Source organism: Rhinatrema bivittatum, chromosome 2 (genome assembly GCF_901001135.1).
Source record: "Rhinatrema bivittatum chromosome 2, aRhiBiv1.1, whole genome shotgun sequence".
In the NCBI taxonomy this organism is placed as follows: domain Eukaryota; kingdom Metazoa; phylum Chordata; class Amphibia; order Gymnophiona; family Rhinatrematidae; genus Rhinatrema; species Rhinatrema bivittatum.
The window spans coordinates 122,970,664-122,989,351 of record NC_042616.1 but is presented as its reverse complement, the minus strand read 5'-3'; the positions used below and the strand labels follow the sequence as shown (position 1 = coordinate 122,989,351).

The window sequence follows — 18,688 nt, the reverse complement described above, 5'->3', positions numbered from 1 at the left end:
TACCGTTGCTAGTAATAGCAGTGGCTATTTTCTAAGTCAACTTAATTAATAGCAGGTAATGGACTTCTCCTCCAAGAACTGATCCAATCCTTTTTTAAACACAGCTACACGTGTTTAAACCACATCCTCTGGCAGCACCTCTGGCAACAAATTCCAGAGTTTAATTGTGCATTGTAAAAACAAACTTTCTCTGATTAGTTTTAAATGTGCCACATGCTAACTTCATGGAGTGCCCCCTAGTCTATTATCTGAAAGAGTAAATAACCGATTCACATCTACCCATTCTATACCTCTCATGATTTTAAACACCTCTATCATATCCCCCCTCAGCAGTCTCTTCTCCAAGCTGAAGAGTCCTAACTTCTTTAGTCTTTCCTCATAGGAGAGTTGTTCCATTCCCCTTATCATTTTGGTCGCCCTATCTCTGTCCCTTCAAAGATACGGTCTCCAGAACTGAGAACAGTACTCTAAGAGAGGCCTCACCAAGCTCCTGGAAAGCACTTAATGCCACCAGGGACCAGTTCTTGGCATCGGCACCCTTCCTGGTAAGGGCAGTGAGCGAAGCCACCACTCGGGAGTAAAGGGGTATGAACTTGCGGTAAAAATTGGCGAAGCCAAGGAAGCGTTGTAGTACCTTGACACCTACTGGTCAAGGCACTACAACGACCCGCCCCTTAGGAGGCATAGTGCCAGGGACCAGGTTTATGGAACAATCAAAGGGCTGATGTTCAGGGAGCAGTTCGGCCTTCTTCTTCGAAAAGACATCCGAGTAATCCTGATACTGTGGCGGAAGCGCCATGGGAGTGGTCAGAAGTGGCACACTGGGTTGGGGAATGGTCGCCAGACAGGAGGTAAAGCAAGATGGACCCCAAGATGTGATCTGGAGAGTGTCCCAGTGGATAACAGGGGAGTGCTTCTGAAGCCAGGGTAAGCCCAAGATGATGGGGTGAATGGATCTCTCCAGTATGAGAAATGAGATCTCATCAGAATGTAGGAGACCGGTATGTAGAATCAAGGGTTTGGTGCGGGTGGAGATACTGCCTGGGAGAGGAGTGCCATGGATCGAAGAAACTCTGAGTGGAGGAAGTCGGGGTTGGACCGTAAGCTGTAACTGCCGAACAAGGTCAGAGAGAATGAAATTCCCTCCTGCTCCGGAGCCTACCAAGGCCAGCGTATCAAAGGTACCTCCAGGGTAACTGAGGGTGACCGGTAAGTTACAGGGGGAGGCGGAAGTGGTATTACCTAGGGTCATCTCCCTGATGAGACCTAGGTTCTGGCATTTCCCGGGCACTCCTGACACTGGGCTAGGAAGTGCCCCTTGTTGCCTCAGTATAGGCACAGGGCCTGAGTGAGGCAGCGTCTTCTCTCCTTTTGTGAGATCGGGCCTCGACCCAATTGCATGGGTTCTGCCTCCTGGGCGCTGGTAGAAGCAGAGGAGGAGGGCACAGGTCGGGGAAATGTAGAGCCCGAGTTACTGGGTCTGCGGCCGGACTTCCCCTCACGGAACCGATGTTGAATTCGGTTGTCGACCCTTCCTGCCAGGTCGATCAAGCTATCCAGGTCATCCGGAAGGTCCCATGCCGCTAATTCGTCCTTGAGACATGAGGACATTCCTTCCAGGAATATACCATGGAGACTGTCGGTCCTCCAGTCTAGTTCAGCGGCCAGCGTGCAGAATTCTATCGCGTACTTGGCAAGGGAACTGGTGCCTTGGTGTAACTGGAGCAACTTGGCAACTGCTGTGGGTCTGCAGGCCGGCTCGTCAAAAATATGTTGAAAGGCAGAGACAAACTGTTCCGGGTTTCCAAGAATGGGATCTTTACGTTCCCATAATGGGGAGGCCCAGGCCAGGGGCTTCCCGTCAAGCAAGGACATGATATAACTGGTCTTTACTAGGTCAGTCAGAAACTGAGAAGGAAGCAGGGTGAAGTGTATGTAGCACTGGTTGAGGAATCCGTGACACTGCTTCGCTTCCCCTGAGTATCTGGGTGGCACCGGCAGTTGTGTGGGTGTCTCCGGTCCGGAATCGGGCAAGGAAACCAATGCAGGGGGGGCTGCCGCAGGTGTGGCGTCCAGTCACTCTCTACTGTCATCGTCAGGACATCTAGGCAGAGCTGCTGCTGCTGTAGACTCTGGGAAATTCTGGGGATGGCCTTTAGGCCAGCCACATCCGCCGGGTCCATGGCCTTGCAAATTGTTGAGTTTCGTGGAACCTTGAGCTGGCTAGAACAGGTGATGGCACACTGTGTGAGGACCCACATTGGAGGTTGAAGCCGGGAGGTGGCACAGGGCAGGAGACCGGTTGAATCTTCACCACTGGAAGCCCGAGATCCCCCCGGGAGGAGCCCGTGAGGACCCAGGCCGCTTGGACTTACGTGCGGTCTCCTGTGGGTGAGTCTTGAAGAGGAATCCCGGAATGCTGAGGAGTACCGAAGCTGAAGCCAGGAGGCCAACTGGAACTTCACCACTGGAAGCCCGGGGACCTCCTGGACATAGCGGAACAGGACACCGAGAGCAAGATGAAGTCACGGACCAGGAACAAAAGCTGACTTCAGAAGCCAGGGACAAAGCTGAAGACAGAAGCCAGGGATACGAAGAACAGCAACTAGCAACCTCTGGGAAGCAGAGAGAACCTCGTTGCAAGGCAAAGAATCAGGCAGGCCGCAGGGCTTAAATCCCTCTGCGAGGGAGACGCCGTGCGAAGAAGCCAGCCAGGCCTGAACAGGCCTCACGGATGCTGCTGCCGCTGTGAGGCATCCCGGGGTAGGTGTGGGACCGGCCCGCGGACCTCCGTGGGTCGGGCACACAACAAGCAGCATATCAAGTCTCTCTCCTTCAATTGAAAACTAAAGAATGATTATCTTGTGTGATTTTTAATGCCAATCATAAGCAGTCTTGCAGCAGTCTACAAGCAACAACAAAGGAAAAAAGTTACACTAGAAAATGACAGGGAGCCCATCATGTGATATATACTAAAATGCTTAAAAAATGAATAACTAGGAATTCTCCAAACTGTAGTAAAAGTATCTAAAAAATGTATTACCTTCTATGAAAACAAATACTTTCTATGAATTACTTATTTTCAGAAGTGCCTATTTAGGAACATTTTGTAAGTGTGCTTTGTGATCCTTTCTTACTGCGAGCATACTGGCACATCCTGCCCCATTGGTGTATCTACGTATGTACTGTATGTATACTACTGGATGATGGTATACTGAGTCACTGTCTACTACTCTATTAAGAACAGAGTAGTATGATTATTGTGTTAATCTTTTTTAATTAGGAGTATGCAAGCAGAACATTTTTTTAGAGTTTGTTTTGTTTCTTATTTTGTTTTTATTTTGATTTAATTTTTGCTGCCTTGAAGTGTACATTATTTCTGTGTAGTAAATATTATCTTAGAATTATTGCATGCTAAATTTTTGCACTAAAACATGAAAACAAACAAAATGAATGCACATCCCTAGCTTGGATACATAGAAATAACAAGTTCCATGCAGAACTAATGGAACTTATTTTTCAGGATGCACATGTGCATCTGCACATATTCATAGATCTGAAAAACATGCCCTGATTAGGATCCTCTTGGACCCCCTGAAAATTTGATGTGGCTAATTCTTCAAACACAAAATTTATTAGAGAGGGGCATACAGACACAAACACATACACACAGTCATAGTGATTTCATACGCCCACTATTTTTCTTCAGAAAATAAGCTTAAAATTAACCAGAGTGGCTAACTTTCAAAAGCTATATTCCCATCATCAGGTAAGTGCAACATTTACTTCTGACTAGTGTGATTGCAGAGTTTTCTGCAAACACATTAGTTAGAAACAGACAAAAGAATGGATATAGCAATTATACAGAGTTATTCTGAAAATACCTGATGAAGGGAACACAGCTCGGGGTAGCTAGTCACAAATGTATCAATGAAAAGGAATCACTGACAGCTTATTTGTTGATCTTTATTTCTACTGGAAATTACTGGTACTTGGGGCACTTACATGGCTGGACTAAGGGGATCATGAGTCTTTTAGCATGCATGTAATGCATGCCAAAATCCTACACAATAACCAGACTAAACTGCAAGTGCTGGTGACCATGAAGAATCCCTCTCACAACCTCCAAATACAAAAGAAAGGCCCTCTGAAAGTCAGCCAACTCCTACCCTCCCAACAGAGGCAAAAAAATCTGAGGCCACCAAAACTCTCCACCTTGATGTAATGAAATGCCATTTCAGGGGCCACAAATAACTCCCATCCTCCTTGTCATGTAACATTTTTGTACTTCCCCTGATACCCACCGGGGATTGAACCCATGGCCATGGCACTATGTAGGTCTTGCCCTAACCTGTGTGCATGCCCACTCTCTGATAACCAGTCACTCACCAACTGGGGTTCAACTTGCTGTTGGACAATTGCCTGCCTGCAAAGCTATTCCTTGAAGGTTTTTCTGGGGACACTGTAACTGTACAAACTTGGAGTCCCACAGTTCCCAGAGAAGTGCTCAGAGACCACACATTCAAAACACTGGGATCACGCAGTTTTTCACTTATCTGTGATTTCAAATCAGTCTTAGGCACAACAGTAATAAACTAGTGAGTTGATTATTAACAAGGAGGAAAAGTGAACAAAAATGCTAACATAAACATCTGTGTTGCAGCAAGCAGGGAAAAGGGATTACATAACATTGTTTACTTCTGATTGAATGTAACTGTCAACCAAGCACTGCTCTAAGTTAAACTTTTGATTAACCAGGCACTGGAACATACCAGGAGTATATTTCATGCCAAAAGGCATGACTGTAAATTCATAGAGACCAAATGGATTAGTGAAGGCAGATTGCTCCTGAGCAGCATTTGATAGGGGAATCTGCCAATACCCACAACTAAGATCCATAGTGGTTAAGTACAGGTCCCCTGCTAAGTGGTCTAACAATTATCCATCTGAAGTAATGCATTCATTAAGTTTTATATAGTTCGCACAAAAAACAGATAGTGCCATCTTGCTTGGGAGCAAGCAGTATGGGAGATGGCCAGGGGCTTTGCGAGGTCATTATAACACCTAATGCTAACATCTCATGTATTTTCCTTTTTATTTGCTTCTCAACCTCAACTGACACTCAGTAAACAGTCTGCTTCAACAGTTTGGGGTAGATTTTAAAAAATTGCGCGATTGCGTACTTTTGTTCGCACACCAGGCGCGAACAAAAGTACGCTGGATTTTATAAGATACGCGCGTAGCCGCGCGTATCTTATAAAATCCAGGGTCGGCGCGCGCAAGGGGGTGCACATTTGTGCAACCTGCGCGCGCCGAGCCCAGTGCGCGCTGCCTGTTCCCTCCGAGGCCGCTCCGATTTCCTTCGCCCTCCCCCCACCTTCCCCTCCCTTCCCCTACCTAACCCACCGCCCCCCCCCGGCCCTATCTAAACCCCCCCTTACCTTTGTTGGCAGATTTACGCCTGCTAAAAGCAGACGTAAATCTGCGCGCGCCAGCGGGCTGCTGGCGCGCCATCCCCCGACCCAGAGGCTGGTCCGGAGGCCTCGACCATGCCCCCGGGCAGTCTGATACTACAGGCGAAGTAGTGGACCCTTGGGCCGACCTACCTCGAGTGATAGGGTAGGCCGGGAGGCGGAGCCAGAGGCTCGAGGTGTTCACCCGGGAACCAGGAACCCCCCAGGAGGAGCCCGTAGGGTTCTGGCTCCTTGGGACTTGGGCAATAGAGAGAGTCCAGTGACAGGGATGAGAGCAAGGAAGTCCATAGGTACTTGGGAGGCAGGAGACCAGATACTGAGGCAGGCAGAGGATAGTAACAGAGTCTCTGTGGCCAGCGGGAACAGGAGCAGGCGAAGCCTGAAACAAAGTCTGTGATGAGCCGGAGCTGGCGCAAGCTGTAACCTGGAACGGGTTCCGTAGCAAGCAGGAACTGGAGCAAGCTGAAGACTGAAGCAGGACCAGAGACGAGCCGAGATCAGTGGCAGGCAGCAGGCTGAGCAAACAGGAACAGGCCAAGATCAGGGCAGGCGGCAGGCAAAGCGTAGTCAGGAACAAACCAGGGTCAGAGGCAGGCAGCAGGCAAAGCGTAGTCAGGAACAAACCAGGGTCAGAGGCAGGCAGCAGGCAATAGCGTAGTCAAGGCAATCCAAGGTTAGCGACAGGAACACAGTGAAGATGATGCGCAACTCAGAACTACAAGGCAGTAGTGAACCTCGTTGCAAGGCGATGAGACGGCGTCCAGGTGCCGGTTATATCGCCCTGGGTGCGTGACGTCATGATTGCAGGTGGGGCTCGACTTCCGGGTGCTAGACGCGAGGCCACAGTGAACCAGGCAGGAAATGGCGGACGCCACGTGGAGCCATTGGCGTCTTGGGATCCTGGGGTCGCGGAACGCGGCGTCTCCAACCGCGAAGGTAGGCACTGGTCAGGCACAAGGGAGAGGAAGCGGTGCAGACCACAACACCGGAAGAATAGCATCTTCTGGAACCAGCTCTGGTTGTAGTAAGGTTATGCTAGAGCCAGTGTCCGCAAGCCCAGTCACATGGTTCTGATTTACAGTTAATGGTATGCTGTATTGTTGTGGAAGCTTGACTGCTCCCTTGATTTATGAGATATCAATAACCCATGAATTTCTATATTTCATGGGCCCCTCTTACAGACCAAGCTAATAGTTTTGGTCTAAAGACTGGAGTACTTTTTCAGTGCAGGCTTTGGTTTGTCAGGGCAAGATGCCCTGTGTGTCTGCATTGGTAACAGAGGCACTCATACCTAAAGTCCTTAGATTTCTATGGAAGACTGATTGTAGATTTTTCTGATTTATCTCAAGGTGACAGGAATATTAGATTTGGGACATTGGTTGGTTTTAAATCTTTGCTCCTGTGGATACTGTTGAAATTATTTTAGCTAACCAAGACCTAGTTGATCAGATTGCTGTAAATATAGAGAAAATAGCACCCGTGATAAAAAAAAAAGAGCTCGGTTAAGCTAATTTGCAGCCTGCCACATCACACAGGTACATACCGCATGTGGTGCTGTGTCAGCATCATGGCATTGTGTCAGCGCGTCACACGTTGTGTCACCACATGGTATGTTGTGTCAGCGTGTGGCATGTCTTTTTATGCAGCTAGCGTAAATCGGTGTGTGGTGTGTTATTTTTTCAGTTTATATATCCCAGCTTCCTCCAGCTACCTCTTTGATGATGTGTCAGGAGTTTGGAGAGAGGAGGTAGGCAGGTGTTGTTGATGGCTAGTTAGAGGTTCTTTATAGTGATTACTGAGTGAGTTGTCATGTTTTCTGTTGCCATCTATTTCGCTTTGCCTTAGACATTTGTCTTCTTTGTGGGAGAGAAAGTTTTTGTTTGTTAGTCCAGTTTGTCTCTGTCTTTTGGTGTGGAGGAGTGGAGGAGGAGTGGTGGTGAAGGATTAAGGAAGAGAGGATGAGTGGTGGTGGAAGAGTGGAGGTGTGGTGGTGGAGGAGGATTGACGGAGTGGTGGTGAAGGAGTGTGGAGGAGTGAGGAGGAGGAGGGAAGTTATGGTGGTAGAGGAGTGAGGAGGAATGGAGGAGTGTATGTGGAGGAGTGTTGGTGGATGAGTTGTGTTTGTGGTGAGGAGAAGCAAGGAGGATGGAACATGAGAGGCGTGGGAAGGGAGGAGAGGCGAGAGGAGAAGAGGAGGAGGAGAAGGAAGGAGATGATGCATGAGGACGAGGGCAGGAGTGCTAGGGGAAGGAGGAGTAGGAGTAGGGACAGGGACAGCAATACAGATAGCCAGAAGGGAAGGAATAGGAGGAAGTGGGAGGGAGAAGGGGATAGGCAGGCAAGGATGAAGGGCAGAGGATGTCAGGCTAGGGATAGACAGAGAGGGCAGAGGGGAAGGGAGTTTGCAGGGCAGGGGCAATAGAGGGAAGGAAAGGAGGGGAGAGGGGAGTGGGAGGGAGAGTGAGAAAAGGGAGGATACTTCTCTGGAAGCAAAAATGGCACCCCCTTCTGGCAGCCAGGCAGCAGGACACCCTTGTCTCAGGGCTATCAAGTTCAACGTCCAGGATAATGAAATGGTCATTGGAAGGGTCCTGAAGAATTATGCCATTCTGTTTGGCAACCAGCTGGCCAAGACCTCAAAGACATTCAAGAGCCAGTTCTGGCGCAACATAGCCCAGGGCATCTCCAGGAGCAGCGGAGTCCAACGCAGCAGGGAGCAGGTGAGCCACAGGTATGGGACATCAAGGCGAAACTGAAAGCCAAGGTGGCGGCCAGAAATAATTATATATGGAGAAGCGGAGGAGGAGCCCCTTGTCCCATCGTCCTCACCCCCATGGAGGAGCGCCTCGTGCAAAGGCTGGGACTGGATGTCTTCGAGGGCATGGCTGAGCGGCTGGACACCATGCGAGGCGCAGCCAGTAAGCTCACCTCATCAATAAATGGGCAGGCAGCAACAGGTGTACACATCATTTGGCATAAGATGCTCACAAATCTAAGAAGCAAAGTGCACCTCTGATGCCAAATGAAAAAAAGGATACTTGCTGCCCTTGGTTCTTATGTCTTATGCTTATGCTGTTTATTTTGGTGATCTCTGACTGAGAAGAGAAGCTGTGCTAGGTCAGCTAGCACTGACCACCATTTAGGGTGTTGGGCTGGCTTGGAGAGATATATTATTTTCAATTTCATCCATATTTCTGGAGTGACAAAAATTCCAGCTTTTTTAAACTGATTTTTTAAAATTCCAATTACATAGTCTCTCAGTGCACTGGGCTTCACTGGGCAGTTTAACAGGCTGGGTCTGTGCAGTCAAGTGCCCAGGGAGTCTGCCTCTTTTGTGCTTACAAGCAAGCAGCTTCTGTGTGCACGCCACACACATTAGTGCACAGCCAGGCACCATGACAGTGGGCAGTGGGTAGATTTAACAGACTGAACCTAACTATTGGGTGGGTCTGTGCAGACAAGTGCCCAGGGAGTCTGCCTCTTTTGTGCTTACAAGCAAGCAGAGTCTCTGTGTACACGCCACTCACATTAGTGCACAGCCAGGTACCGTGACAGTGGGCAGTGTTACTACTCAGTGACATTAAATCCATAATGTCAGGGAAAGAGAGATGTAGTCGAGTGATTGGGACTGGCAGAGGAGGCACCTCAAAAGACACTAGTGCAACACCACCAGTACAGCTAAAAAGGCAACTGTCACAATCTAAACTCTTTGTAGGGGATAGCAGTTCCATTCCAAAAAAAATGAAATCTGACCATGATGCATCATCATCGCCACCACTTGTTTCTGGCCCTGTAGTTTTGGAGGTGAGGGAAGGGGAGGCAGAGTCATGCCAGACAAAATGTAGACACCCAAAAGCAGCAGGGGGACAAAAGTCTCGACTAACACTTAGCGTTAACAAGGTAGCGCAGTCACTGTTTGCTTCTGATTCAGATGAAGAATCTTCTTGTGTGGGATTCTCATCAGAAACGGAAGAGGTAATAGCTGATGAATCTTTGGTAGAATCAGTTAGTCCTCTCTTAGCCTCCACAAATGTGCAGCAGGGGAGAGATGAAAGTGATAATGAGGAGGAGGAAGAGCAGTCAGCACAGGCACAGAGGGTGACTGAGGCCCCCTCTGGCATTGCTTCTCAGGGTGCACCCACTACCTCAGCTCCAGTGCCAGCATCCACCCCCAAGCTTTTAGAGAGGGGAGGATCACGAAAGACATCTGCGATCTGGAGACACTTTAAAGTGACCGAAGACCCGCGTTATGCTCGGTGTAATAAATGATAGCTTTATGGAGCAATTGGTTCAGGAACCGACGAGAGGGAGCTATTTTAGATCTAATTCTCAGTGGAGCACAGGACTTGGTGAGAGAGGTAACGGTGGTGGGGCTGCTTGGCAATAGTGATCATAATATGATCAAATTTGATTTAATGACTGGAAAAGGAACAGTGTGCAAATCCAAGGCTCTCGTGCTAAACTTTCAAAAGGGAAACTTTGATAAAATGAGAAAAATTGTTAGAAAAAAACTGAAAGGAGCAGCTACAAAAGTAAAAAATGTCCAAGAGGCGTGGTCATTGTTAAAAAATACCATTCTAGAAGCACAGTCCAGATGTATTCCACACATTAAGAAAGGTGGAAAGAAGGCAAAACGATTACCGGCATGGTTAAAAGGGGAGGTGAAAGAAGCCATTTTAGCCAAAAGATCTTCATTCAAAAATTGGAAGAAGGATCCAACAGAAGAAAATAGGATAAAGCATAAACATTGGCAAGTTAAATGTAAGACATTGATAAGACAGGCTAAGAGAGAATTTGAAAAGAAGTTGGCTGTAGAGGCAAAAACTCACAGTAAAAACGTTTTTAAATATATCCGAAGCAGAAAGCCTGTGAGGGAGTCAGTTGGACCTTTAGATGATTGAGGGGTTAAAGGGGCACTTAGAGAAGATAAGGCCATCGCGGAAAGATTAAATGATTTCTTTGCTTCGGTGTTTACTGAAGAGGATGTTGGGGAGGTACCCGTAATGGAGAAGGTTTTCATGGGTAATGATTCAGATGGACTGAATCAAATCACGGTGAACCTAGAAGATGTGGTAGGCCTGATTGACAAACTGAAGAGTAGTAAATCACCTGGACCGGATGGTATATGCCCCAGAGATCTGAAGGAACTAAAAAATGAAATTTCAGACCTATTAGTAAAAATTTGTAACTTATCATTAAAATCATCCATTGTACCTGAAGACTGGAGGATAGCAAATGTAACTCCAATATTTAAAAAGGGCTCCAGGGGCGATCCGGGAAACTATAGACCAGTTAGCCTGACTTCAGTGCCAGGAAAAATAGTGGAAAGTGTTCTAAATATCAAAATCACAGAACATAAAGAAAGACATGGTTTAATGGAACAAAGTCAGCATGGCTTTACCCAGGGCAAGTCTTGCCTCACAAATCTGCTTCACGTTTTTGAAGGAGTTAATAAACATGTGGATAAAGGTGAACCGGTAGATATAGTATACTTGGATTTTCAAAAGGCGTTTGACAAAGTTCCTCATGAGAGGCTTCTAGGAAAAGTAAAAAGTCATGGAATAGGTGGCGATGTCCTTTCGTGGATTGCAAACTGGCTAAAAGACAGGAAACAGAGAGTAGGATTAAATGGGCAATTTTCTCAGTGGAAGGGAGTGGACAGTGGAGTGCCTCAGGGATCTGTATTGCGACCCTTACTGTTCAATATATTTATAAATGATCTGGAAAGAAATACGACGAGTGAGATAATCAAATTTGCAGATGACACAAAATTGTTCAGAGTAGTTAAATCACAAGCAGATTGTGATAAATTGCAGGAAGATCTTGTGAGACTGGAAAATTGGGCATCCAAATGGCAGATGAAATTTAATGTGGATAAGTGCAAGGTGATGCATATAGGGAAAAATAACCCATGCTATAATTACACAATGTTGGGTTCCATATTAGGTGCTACAACCCAAGAAAGAGATCTAGGTGTCATAGTAGATAACACATTGAAATCGTCGGTGCAGTGTGCTGCGGCAGTCAAAAAATCAAACAGAATATTGGGAATTATTAGAAAAGGAATGGTGAATAAAACGGAAAATGTCATAATGCCTCTGTATCGCTTCATGGTGAGACTGCACCTTGAATACTGTGTACAATTCTGGTCGCCGCATCTCAAAAAAGATATAATTGCAATGGAGAAGGTACAGAGAAGGGCTACCAAAATGATAAGGGGAATGGAACAACTCCCCTATGAGGAAAGACTAAAGAGGTTAGGACTTTTCAGCTTGGAGAAGAGACGACTGAGGGGGGGATATGATAGAGGTGTTTAAAATCATGAGAGGTCTGGAATGGTAGATGTGAATCGGTTATTTACTTTTTCGGATAGTAGAAAGACTAGGGGGCACTCCATGAAGTTAGCATGGGGCACATTTAAAACTAATCGGAGAAAGTTCTTTTTTACTCAACGCACAATTAAACTCTGGAATTTGTTGCCAGAGAATGTGGTTAGTGCAGTTAGTATAGCTGTGTTTAAAAAAGGATTGGACAAGTTCTTGGAGGAGAAGTCCATTACCTGCTATTAAGTTCACTTAGAGAATAGCCACTGCCATTAGCAATGGTTACATGGAATAGACTTAGTTTTTGGGTACTTGCCAGGTTCTTATGGCCTGGATTGGCCACTGTTGGAAACAGGATGCTGGGCTTGATGGACCCTTGGTCTGACCCAGTATGGCATTTTCTTATGTTCTTATGTTCTTATGTAATTACTGTGCCAGGGATATTAGCAGAGGCAAGCAAATGGGACATCTATCTAATTTTGGCATGAACCATCATATGAAGAGGCAACACCCAACAAGAATACTGCCATCTGGGGATGGTGGCAGTACCAGTAGGGGGACCCCTTCCATCCACTGTGCAGTGGTAGGAAAGCAGCAGAGTCAGCCCACGCCCTCATCCCCTTCTAGCAGTCAGGTGACAGGCCAGCAACCCCCTGACATGTGGCAGAAGCGACAATCCACCATGGAGGAAATGGGGTGGGGTGCGGTAACGCTATCCCGGGGTAGGAGGCAGGCAGCCTCGAAAGTTGTAACCAGGACCATTGGGGAAATGATTGCCCTTGATGACCATCCCTTGCAATTAGTGGAGAATGTGGGCTTCAAGCGTTTTTTGAAGGTCGTACTTCCAAATTACAAAATCCCCTTCTGAACCACATTTAGTAGAAAGGTCATCCCCAGCCTGTACAAGCAGTGTCGCAGTCGCATCCAAGCACTGCTAGCTAAGGCAGAGGGAAGAGTGCATTTCACCTGTGATATCTGGACCACCATGAATGCTGCACACTCTTACCTCTCTCTGACAGCACACTGGTGGGACATGGCTGAGGCAGGGACAGCCAGCAGCTCTATTACTGAAGAAGTATCAGGGTGGAGGTGGGCTTTACTGCACACCCACCTGACGGACCAGGCCCATACCACAGCCAATATTCTAGTATGCATCAGACAGATGCTGGAGGGCTGGCAACTACACCAGTGAGACAGGAAAACGCAGGCAGGGTTCTTTGTCACAGACAATGGTGCAAACATGGTTAAGGCAATAACCGATGGGTACTTTAAGAACATCCGATGTTTTGCACACACTCTGCACCTGGTAGTGAAGTCAGCTCTGGGCTTGGAGTCCAATGACAAAGAGAATGAATTCTTGCATAGGTTAATACAGAAGTGCTGGAACATAGCAGCACACTTCCACAGAAGTGTCAAGGCGGGGCAGGTTCTCCGACAAAAGCAGACTGATTTGGATATGCCTCACAAGCGTCTCATTCAAGACATTGCCACCCGGTGGAATTCCACCTTTATGATGCTGGAGAGGTTACTGGAGCTGCAGACACCCCTTCATGAACTTTCTGGTACAATGGACATAGGTGTGCAGAATCCCCTAAGGCATCATGATTGGTTAGTCATGAGTCAGCTGGTAAAAATCTTGCAGCCCTTCAAGAATGTCACGGAGGAGCTGAGTTCCAGAAGTGCCACCTTGGCTGACATCATCCCTATAGTTAATTTCCTGGATGAACATTTGGAGGCCTTTAAACGGGAAGAGGGAATGACAGTTGAGGTGCTGCAGTGTCTGGACATTTTGCAGCAGCAGGTGAAAGTCAGATTAAGGCCTTTACCAGACGACCGCACATACATGCTCGCCTCAATCTGTGATCCCCGTATGAAAGGGAAACTCACCCTACAGTCCAATTGTCTGTAATTTGTGAAGGAGCTGCTGTTATCAAAAGTCCGTGAACAGGAGCACCATAGGTGGAGACAGATTAGGCTTGAAGCAGAGGTGGAAACAGCAGGCACGTCAGAGAGTTGTGCTGCTAGCCCAAGCAGGAGCAGCACTGTGTCAGCGACAGATAGTACCTCCTCCTCCACGTCAGAACGCCCAAGGCATGTTTCCCATAAAGATTCATCAATTCTGCAACGGGCGAGAGAGAAAGCAGCTGGCATGAGTGACTCTGAGCCCGCCCAAGCAAAGGAGACACTAGCACAGCTGTCAGTGACACGGTATCTCTCAGAGTCGATAGAGAACATGCAGACAGATCTGCTGGCATATTGGGCACACAAGTCCACTATCTGGCCACACCTAGCCAAAGTGGCTCAGCGATATCTGTCATGTCCACCAACCAGTGTGCCCAGTGAACGTGTCTTTTCAATGACAGGGGATATCATGAGCCCTCACCACTCAAGGCTGGCACCAGAGTTGATGGAAATGCTAGTGTTTTTTAAAGTAAACCTGCCTTTGCTTGGGTTTCCAAATTTTCCCTGTGAATGGCAAGATGAATAAAAGCAATTCAAAGCCTTGCAGCAGCTCCAACTGCCTCCTATGCTCCAGATAATATAAGCACTGCAGCACATGTTCCTGACCTCAGACGCTGTGCCTGACCATCCACTGCCCAGTCCGTACGTCCCTAGAAGGGCCTGACCTCAAACGCTGTGCCTGACCGTCAACTGTCCAGGCCTTATGTCCCTAGGTGGGATTGACTTCTGTCCTCGACTGCTTTGCCTGTCAGTCCAGGCCTTATGTTCCTACAAGTGTTTGACCTCGATTGCTCTGCCTGTCCGTCCAGGCCTTATGTTCCTAAAAGTGTTTGACCTCGATTGTTCTGCCTGTCCGTCCAGGCCTTATGTTCCTACAAGTGTTTGACCTCGATTGCTGTGCCTGTCAGTCCAGGCCTTATGTCCCTAGGTGGGATTGACTTCTGTCCTCGACTGCTTTGCCTGTCAGTCCAGGCCTTATGTTCCTACAAGTGTTTGACCTCAATTGCTCTGCCTGTCCATCCTGGCCTTATGTTCCTAAAAGTGTTTGAACTCGATTGCTTTGCCTGTCAGTCCAGGCCTTATGTTCCTACAAGTGTTTGACCTCGATTGCTCTGCCTGTCCGTCCAGGCCTTATGTTCCTAAAAGTGTTTGACCTCGATTGCTCTGCCTGTCCGTCCAGGCCTTATGTTCCTAAAAGTGTTTGACCTCAATTGTTCTGCCTGTCCGTCCAGGCCTTATGTTCCTACAAGTGTTTGACCTCGATTGCTGTGCCTGTCAGTCCAGGCCTTATGTCCCTAGGTGGGATTGACTTCTGTCCTCGACTGCTTTGCCTGTCAGTCCAGGCCTTATGTTCCTACAAGTGTTTGACCTCAATTGCTCTGCCTGTCCATCCTGGCCTTATGTTCCTAAAAGTGTTTGAACTCGATTGCTTTGCCTGTCAGTCCAGGCCTTATGTTCCTACAAGTGTTTGACCTCGATTGCTCTGCCTGTCCGTCCAGGCCTTATGTCCAGTCCTAATGGCTGAACCCTTGTTGCAAAGGGAAACCTCAGTCTCTGGCAATTAAAACTAGTACTCCTTCACAGCATTGATCCTTAAATAAAACAAAGAGTTTTCTTTAGTTTCAGGGCAGAGAAGAGAACTTCCTTCGTCTTGCTTATGAACAATTTGTACCATTATACACTCTAGTGGCCAATCCGTTCCAAGCTAGCCCTTTCCTGCTCTTAGGAAAGGGAACTCTCCCCGGTGTTGCAGCCTATCTCTTAGGACCTGTTGACCCATGTTTAACCGCTGTTCACATGGCACCCTGCTCCCTGTCGCCACGCTTTGAAGGCTCGTGCTGCACTCTAGGGGCCAACCCATTCCAAGAAAGTCCTTTCCCGCTCTTGGGAAAGGGAACTCTCCACGGTGTTGCAGCCTATCTCTTAGGACCTGTTGACCCATGTTGAACTGCTGTTTAGGGGCGAACCCATTCTAGGGAGACCTTTCCTGCTCATAGGAAAGGGAACTCTCCCCGGGTGTAGCCTGCCTGTATCTATCTACCCTCTGACCCATGTTGAACCGCTGTTTGTTTACATGGTAACCTCCTCCGCCTCGGCATTGACAATTGTCGTATGTATATTCAAGTTTCATATCACCAAAATGCCAGGAAGAGTGCAGATGATAGCACATATCAAATCTTGATTCTTCTAAAGTATACTTCATCTGTATGTACTCTCTTCTATCTGTGTTGCTAGGTGCCAAGCACACTTTATTAGTACTTCTTCTAAGCTTCGGAATAGTAAAGTTCTTCAAAGCCTCTGTTTCTACTAAAACAACAGCTGGCATTTGGGATTTTACTTCACGTGATGAAGTCCTTTTTAATAGTGTTTTACCTCTAGTCGTTTCTTCCATTTTGAAATCAACCTCTTTCTATGCCAAGCTGTACTCTGACTGCTTTCCAGCCTACCTGTCTTTTGTCAAGGATATTCTCACACTACAGTCCCTCGGGGTCCCGTGTGTAGTCTTCCTGTATCTGCCCTCTGTCCCATGTTGGACCGCTGTTTAGGGGTGAACCCATTCTAGGGAGGCCTTTCCTGCTCGTAGGAAAGGGAACTCTCCACGGGTGTAGCCTGCCTGGTTCTACCCTCTGACCCATGTTGAACCGCAGTTCCATTTTGAAATCAGACTCTTTCTATGCCAAGCTGTACTCTGACTGCTTTCCGCCTACCTGTCTTTTGTCAAGGATATTCTCACACTACAGTCCCTGGGAATCCCGGGTGCAGCCAACCTGATTTTAAAAGACCAGCGAGAGCCCACTGGACCCCAATGGAAACCCCCCACTTTAGGGGCGAACCCATTCTAGGGAGCCCTTTCCTGCTCATAGGAAAGGGAACTCTCCCCGGGTATAGCCTGCCTGTTTCTACCCTCTGACCCATGTTGCACCGCTGTTCACATTCACCCTCCTCTGTCTCGGCCTTGAAAACTCTCGTTTGTATATCAGCTACATCCACCGGATTTTAAAAGACTAGCGAGAGCTCACTGGACGCCAATGGAAACACCCCACTCTAGGGGTGAACCCATTCTAGGGATCCCTTTCCTGCTCATAGCAAAGGGAACTCTCCCCAGGGCTCTTGTTTGAATATTTACTGCTACCACCAAAATCAGCACCCGCAGATGCTCCACTCCTCCAAGCTGACAAGTTTCTCTAGCCTTAATGCTTTACACAGAGCAGATCATTCACAATGTAGAAGCACACCTGCCCTGCTCACCGCTAACTGTAAAAGTGACTTATACCACATGAGGCACAGAGTAGAGGACAGCACCTCTTCCTGATTCCCTACAAGTTGTGACAGGCATATGGATGAACAAGGACTTGCAACCATTAAACCATGGAAACGTGTGGAGTGACGTTGCAAACGGAACTATTTGCAAGCTGTTTGGCGCAGGAGTGCTCAGCCTATGTGCTTTAAGGATGGTAACAGATTGCAATAGGACTGTAAAAGATACTAGCTATTGCTGCATATTTGCTGGGTACATACATATGAACATACAGCTGCCCCACATGACTATCAGTGAGCCATAATGGTCAAGGGCCTTACAGCACCCAGACATCTCAATATCTCTGTAAGGCTAGCTGTGATTGTTATTTGAAGGCAGGAGCTTAACCAGTGGCTTCTATGATGTCAGCCTTTGCTCAGGAGATATGGGTTTGCTCTTAGAGTCATTAGAAACTATACAGTGATGATGACATCTCCGAGCTCATAGGAAAATACAAGTGAACGTAGGATACCATCTGATTCCCAATCCTGCCTTCACAGAGCTGGACGTGCATCCTGGTGTAGGCTCACCAAGAAGCTAACTGAACCTACATGACATCTCAGTGGCCAAGGCCCTCACCTTCTGCACATTATCATTTACAAATTGCATAGTTAAGTGTAGTACGGTGCTTGTGTGTCGGGGTGCAGCAACCACCAAGAGGATTGCTACCTTGGAAGGACCTGTGTGAATTGTGGGAATGGCACCATGTAGCACAGGTCCTTTACCCAAGGCTGTAAGGGAAGGCCTGCTACTAGAGCACTCTGATGTCAACAAAAGGGTTGCCAACTGGCCCCAATTTTTAGGACAGGTAAATCCTGCCTTGCTTTGGAACACATTACATGCAGAGATTTAATACGATTTCCCTATAGCTTTTTCAAGCAAAACCAATACTATCAATACCTGCATGCATGGGAGTAAGACCAGGACTGGATCAATATATCCAGGAAATCTGAATCCAGTTGGAAAACTGAGTCAGCAGTGCCTCTAAAACTGGTGATGCAGTGGTGTCAGCTGTGTCTTGGCACACCCATATGACAGTAAGCCAAACTAGTACAGGTGTATAAGTTCATATGCACACGCTTGCCAGCTATGGAATGAGGCAGTAAAATGGGAACTCTGCCATTGAAACTTTAACTGTCTACCTGTACCTTTAGGCTGTGCCTTTAAGCTTCAGAGCTGTTAGATATTTACAGCATTTCTAGAGCTGTAGCTCTCCATGCTCGAGGACCAGCTGGTGTGGCAACACACTTGTGACACTATCTCATTGTGACGGGGTCACTATGCTAGAGCGGGTAGGTAGGATAAAGCCAGGAACAAAAACTCCCTGGAACCAAAGTCCTAGAAGGATGGGGAAGAAAACCCAGGCGACACAGAGTCAAGGATATACACTGGTGGCTTCCCCTGTAAACATAGAGACAAACTCACAGGTGTGGGAGGTTAAGGGTAGGACTTCCCAGGAGCCAATCAGCTGGCAGAGGAGGAGGAGTTACAGAGTATAAAAGAGACTCCCTAACCCAGCAGTGTTAGTCTCCTGCCGGGGACTGAAGGAGAAGCTCCCTGCTCCCTGCTCCCTGCTCCCTGCTCCCTGCTCCCTGCTCCCTGCTCCCTGCTCCCTGCTCCCTGCTCCCTGG

General features: G+C 47.6%; 1 long non-coding RNA gene across 2 annotated transcripts in view; it reads right to left on the bottom strand.

The window, feature by feature from the left end:
- The window catches only part of LOC115086045, a 66,184-nt gene that overhangs the window by 30,797 nt on the left and 16,699 nt on the right, over positions 1-18,688 (bottom strand). The window lies entirely within an intron of this gene.